The 6,354-nt window shown below is 44.2% G+C and overlaps 1 long non-coding RNA gene across 1 annotated transcript; it reads left to right on the plus strand.

The window, feature by feature from the left end:
• Window positions 1-341: 341 nt before the first annotated feature.
• LOC136545777 (uncharacterized) lies at window positions 342-3,455 on the plus strand. Its single transcript, XR_010781151.1, has 3 exons — window positions 342-429; window positions 1,120-1,287; window positions 3,029-3,455. It is a non-coding gene; the product is annotated as an uncharacterized lncRNA (long non-coding RNA).
• Window positions 3,456-6,354: the final 2,899 nt, after the last annotated feature.

Below are 6,354 nucleotides of genomic sequence, written 5' to 3' on the forward strand. Positions count from 1 at the left end.
GACGCGAGGAGAGGCGCACGCAAATTGAGGAGGGGGCGGACTCAGCATGATTGAATGATTGTTTCGGGCCGTCTATACGTACCAACCGCCCCTATAAATCGACGTATTTGTAGGGGCGACTCATATTACCAGCCGCCCCTACTGTGCCATTTGTAGGAGCGGCTGCTGTGCTGGAGCCTGAGCACTGTAGGAGCTGCTCCAATGTCAGCCGCCTCTAAAAAAAGCACCGTTGCTACAAACTGTTTTTCACGTAGTGTTCGACCCCAGTCCCTGTGACTATCGAGGTTACAAACCAACAAATTATGCTCAGCTTGAAATCTGTAGGGACTGATCAGTAGACTATACATAGATCCATTGAACAGCAAATTCATAGAATGTATTGTTACTTAGAAGTTCATACTTCAGTAATCTCCAGCAGCTGTCTATCAGGTTAGTTATGCAGTTCTCAAGAATGGTTAGTGCTCATTGGTTGGAAGGTGATTTATGTTCGGTGGAATCCCTGAACTGCCAAGAATTCTAGAACCAGCTAGAAACTGGCCCCAGCTCGTTCATTGTTTTAAAATAAAGTTTTTTCAACCTTTGGTGCCCATTCCTTCTGTACTAGACAGATGGATATTCAGAGCACCCAGCTGTGTTTTGGATTCTGTTGAACTACACAGATACCCAAAATAACATAATATCTACACAGATGATGAGAAATAATTGGATTTGCCCAATTTGTGAGAACCTTGAGGGCTCAGTTCTATTTTACATTCCTAAGTTAAGCTTGAAATTGTTCTTAATTAATCCTCACCCAGCAGCATTATGTTAGACTAATGTATTGTTACTAGCATGTTCAAACTGACGAATAAAAAGGGCACTAATTAACTGTCCGTGATACATTTGCATATTGACCATTTGATGTAATTTTGTGGGTGTCTGATAAACTTTGCTTGGAGCAAACGATTTTCGTTGCTAAACAAAATGTACATTGAGACTTTCAAGAAATGGCTTAGACCTTTGTACAAAACAAAATTCGGACATCCTCGTATAAATTCTTAATGTTTGACACTGCTCCAATATGAGATACCAATTCAACCTGGCTTATTTTGTTGTCAATATTTGTGGTTGATTTCACAGGTTTACGACGAAGACAAACTTCAGCAAGACAAGAGGCTGGGTGTGGCAAAACTAGCAGTGAACACTCTTGAACCTGAGATCACCCAAGAAGTCACTCTGAAGCTGTTACATTCACCGGATCCAATTAAAAATAGGGACACCAAGGATAGAGGCACATTACATCTTAAGGTGAGTGTGGGTTTCTACTTATTGTTACATCTTTAACCTGAGTAGCATATAGCCTTGAAGCTAGAGATCCTAGAGGACTTGTGAATAAGAAATACATATTTGCTACGTGCACATGTTCCTTTTCTGTTTACCTAATAACATTGCTTTTCCAACTTGGTATTTCTTAGTCTATTAGTACATTCTGCCACATACTCACATATGGTTAAGAAAAATCCATGTGACGCATACTCTAGGTTATGACTTTGAGCGAGCCATCCAGATCTTCATGGGCAGTGCACATTTTACATACTGCTTGTGTTTGGCCTGGATCTCCTACAGAACACCACAGGCCTCAGCCTCATGTGCTCCTGACCCCAGCCCTAATTCCCAACAACATGTTGGTGATGACTCCTGCTATCCCCCCTCCTATCTGCCCTCTGTCCGCCACAGCCTCTGCACTCCTCCCTGCAATAATCATAATGGTGACAAGGGGGCTCAATTTGTTCCTTGACGGCTCAAGTGCACTAGCGGTCCAGCGCTAGCCAACAGCAGCAGGCAGATTCATGCTCACTCCTGACTACTTCGTACCTCCTGTCACTCACGTGGCATGTCCATGCGTGGGTGCTGTGCTGAATACAGGAGGGTTCTCAGCCTGTTCGGTTGGCTGGTTCGTATCGTTGCTGGTTCGTGAAGAAGTACTGATGACTGTTTTGTGTGAGAGAAAAATACTGTTCTGGCTGAAAATTTACGATCGTTTACGACAAGCCACAGCCAAACGAACCCAGACCGTTTTTTAACACACAGGAGAGCTCTGTATTATTATATTAAAGAAGGGGAAAATGGGTAAAGAATCCTGGCTACACTCACCCATAGGGTGACAAAATTACATATGCACCTTTTTCTTACAAATACAAATGACCTGGAATAACCTAGCCCTAGGAACAAGGGCTGACAAGGAGTCCCTCACGCCCCATCCATTGCCCAAGGCTGGGCCTCCTCCTTAGCTTAGACCTTTGGATCCTTGATCCTTTTGCATCCATCTAAGATGTCTTGTCTTCACATAACACTAATACTGTAGATAATTAGGGGAACACCTCAAACCCAATATTTGGGTGGGGGGGGGGGGGGGGGGGGGGGGGACTTCACACACACACACAACTTAGAGTACAAGTTACTATTATATCTCCGTCCTAGAAATAATGCAATTCTAGGTGGGTTGACTTCATATATATATATATATATATATTCAAAGTACAACTTAGGAGTACCAAGTCACTACTTCCGTCCAAGAAATTAATAATGCAATTCTAGGTGCATTCTAGGTTAGTGTCTAAAGTTTGACCAAATATATAGGTAAAATATATTAATGTTTATGACATCAAATAAATATGTTATGGAATTATATCTCATGACAAATCTAATGATACTTATTTGATGTCATAAATATAGTTAGACTGAGGGAGTACTTCCAATCAAGAGGCCAATTGTTTTGGCCACCGCATAAGAACTTTCAACTTGGGTATAGACTGAAAAATGCCATTGACTAGTTCTCTTAATTTCATTTCGCAAAAATTGGTTCTTCAGTTTGCTTCTTTGTTGCACTGGGTACATGTTATGACATAATGAATTGTTTTAAGTCATGGTTGGAACAAAATGTAGTTTCGTGGACTGCCAGCTTGAGAAATATTATTTGACTGGAAAAATTAAGAGTAATTCCATGATCAATTTGATGGCACGAATATATTATTTTTCAACCCTTCAGGTAAAGTATCACCCCTTTACAAAGGAAGAGCAGCTGGAAGCCCTAGAGATGGAAAAGCAAGCCATAGAGGAGAGGAAGCGGTTGAAGCAGGCTGGGGTAATTGGTAGCACAATGGATGCTGTTGGCGGTGCCGCATCACTAGTTGGTTCCGGTGTTGGACTTGTGGGCAGGCACTGGCATTGGTGCTGGCGTTGGCCTCGTTGGTTCTGGTCTTGGTGCTGGCGGCAGTGGCCTTGGTAAAGCCGGGAAGTTCATGGGCAGGAAGGGTGACAGGGCCTTTCAGCATGTCCCGCAAGAACGGCAGCAGCTCTACTGCTCCCCAGCCTGATCAACCTTCGGCATAGTCGGATGTACAGTGAAAGACAATTGTCATATTTGTGACAGGGTTACCATTCTACTCTGTGTAAACATGCTATACCTAGGATTATACGTGGTACTTCGTTTGTGTTTCAGTCACTGCCTGGTTATATGAAATATATGCTGATTTATTTTCTTCGTTGTATTGAAACGAGGAACTTTCATAGTAAAGATTGCTGTAAATTACCTCAGCTTTCCCGGCCTATATAACTGCACGCTTCCTACATTTCAGCTGCCTGATTATTTAGCGGTGCTTAGGCGACAGCGCTCGCGTCTTCCTCCTCTCCAGTGTGACAGTGGAGCAGGTTTTCAGGGATCCCTGGATGCCTTAGAAAGGGAGGGGCCTGAGGGTGATCGACTGGATAGGTGATGGTGGCGGGTTGGCTGGTGGCGAGCGAGGCAGTGGGGGTAGGACAACCGCGTGGCAAGTGCCGGCGGCGGGGGCGAGGGGTCGACCATGAGTTCGCGGGATTGGGATTAGGGGAGGGCGGAGTTGACTCGGCGGTGGTGGACCGGTGGTTGGTGGACGGCGCGGCTGCAGCAGGGGAGCTGCTGGCTGGGTCAGCGGTGGCAAATGGTGGCGCGGCAGAGGAGCCGCTTGCCGGGGCGGCGGCGGAGGTTTGCGGCAGGCGGGAGGAAGAAGATGAATAGTGCACGATCTAATTTGGAATGTCCGTTTCTCATCCAATGGCTATGGCTGTGGTCATCCAATGGCTTTGGCTGTGCAGTCTGGTGTCAATCTATTGTTCATTGAACTAATTATGTTACTAATGTCCTTTGGTTTGTTTATATCGATCCGGAGTCAGTAGTATGAGAACCTTTTTTTTATATAACATACAGTAATCCTAAAAATCAGACAATATGGTGGATCTAAAAACATATCCTAGGAGGGATTCCTCTTCCTTATTCTTTATATTTAGCCTCTCCAAAGCTACAGTGACTATAAAATTGTAGATGAGATTTAGTGTAGAATTTTGGGGAAACACCTCACACCCCTTTGGGTTGGGTGACTTACACATACGCGCTCGTGCACACATAGTGTGTAGACGGTATGTGAAGGGGACACTGTCGGCTGGTCTCCACATCAGCAACGGGTTGTCGACTCCCTAATGTTGTACTCCCATGTTGACTGAGCTAGCTGTCCATACTCTCGACGCTCCACTTCAGGCTACGGTGTTTTCCTCGGTGAAAACCTCATGTCCTAGTCATCAAAGCGATAGACCACTATGTCACAGTCGAGTGCCGAGGCTGAATAGGGCTCCATACATCCGGTGATGGTAGTTGGGGACTTGAGCCGACCGACCAGGTGCTAGATCCGTCCTTGCTTGGAAGTTCCAGAAGTCAAACATAAACATTGCCTATGATATTTGAAGGCCATCCTTGTATTTAAGCTTCTTTTGTGAAGCTAATAAGTGTGAATTTTAATAGCACGGAGCAATCGTTTCACAATTTGTTGTGTCAAATATGTTTAGTTTCTCAGCTTCTTTTGGATTTGGTACAAAACTTTGAAGCAGGGGAAACCAAAGTTGATGTCACTTAAATGCAATTATTGACATAGGAAGAGCAATGAATTACATACGAGACATACTATTTAGGTCCACATTAGACATCTGTTAAAGGCTTAGTTCATGTACGTTGGAAAAAAGGCCATGTGAAACCATCAGAATCCGGTGTCTCAAAATATATGTTTGTGTCGTGGTGCACCTAGCGGCTAGCACTGGTGCAAAACTCGGTCAAGGTAGACCAGAGTTTTTTTTTTTTGGGTGAAAATGACCGCATTTTGTTTCAAGAACATACAGAGTGTTTCCCTAAGGGGGCATTGTATGGCATGAGCCAGATTGGAACAGTACATAGAGTACAGAGATGAATTAGAAGTCATAGATGCATGCGCTTGCTTGGCTAAAGAGTGTGCCGTGTGATTTAGTAATCTTCCAATCTTGTATATCTTGAATTGATTGCCTCTGTTCGTGTGGATGAACTGCTATGTGAATGCTTTTATCCTCCAATCTGGTGGTGAGGATAAATCATTGTTGTTGAAGAATGATACCAGATACTGATAGTCACTTAGATAATGTGTTCTGTAGGTTGAGCAAAGAAGCAACCATTGATGCCACAGCTAGGGCACTGCCTCTCCCATAACAACTAATGTTGTATTTTGGATGCGTCCCTGTACGTATACTGGTTGTGTTGGCTACACCCGAGTGCTGATGATGAGCACTCCTAGTCCTGCTGGTCTGCATGTGGATGGTGGTGTAGATGCATCCGTGATCTGTGAAGCATCTTGGTCCATGTAGTAGGGCTGGTATTGTGATTGTGACCCTGGAGCCCTACCCTGCTGCACGAGGTGTTGGTACTGTTGTTTTTAATTTTGTGTCCTTGTTCCTGCATGTGAAAGATCACCTTGCAATATGTGTGGTTGTTGGCGTGGTAGCTGTTGAGTTCCTGCTGGTGGCACATCAATCCTAACATTAGGTTGGAGCGAGGTCTTATTGCGTGTTGTGTTTGTGTGCTCTTGGGTGTAACTAGGTCCCTAGGTGTAACCCGTTCATCACCTGCGCACCAATTTGATTTAAAGTGGTGTGTAGGTTAGGGCTTGGGGGAGACTGATCCCTAGTGCGTTGCAGTCCTTGTGGCAGTGTGAACGTCCTTGTGATCTGTATTTTGGATTAGATTGGCAGTGTGCATATCTACTGCCACTGCATTGTGTATTTGCCATATTGACCAGAACCAGGTTTTGTTGCTGAATCTTCTATCATTTCTAGCTTTCTAGATATGCCACATAATTGTTAAAAAATTTAGAACAGATCATCAAATAAGTTGTGTTGACCGTTATTGGTGGTTGTACCTGCAGTTGCGAACTTAGGAAACGATATGCCTCTTGTTGTACAAGTTCCTTTGGTGGCCAACTTCCATCCGAGAATGTTATTTTCCTGGCTGCAAATAGTGGGAACCTGCAAAATAGCATTTGT

Source organism: Miscanthus floridulus, chromosome 3 (genome assembly GCF_019320115.1).
Source record: "Miscanthus floridulus cultivar M001 chromosome 3, ASM1932011v1, whole genome shotgun sequence".
NCBI classification, from domain to species: Eukaryota; Viridiplantae; Streptophyta; class Magnoliopsida; order Poales; family Poaceae; genus Miscanthus; species Miscanthus floridulus.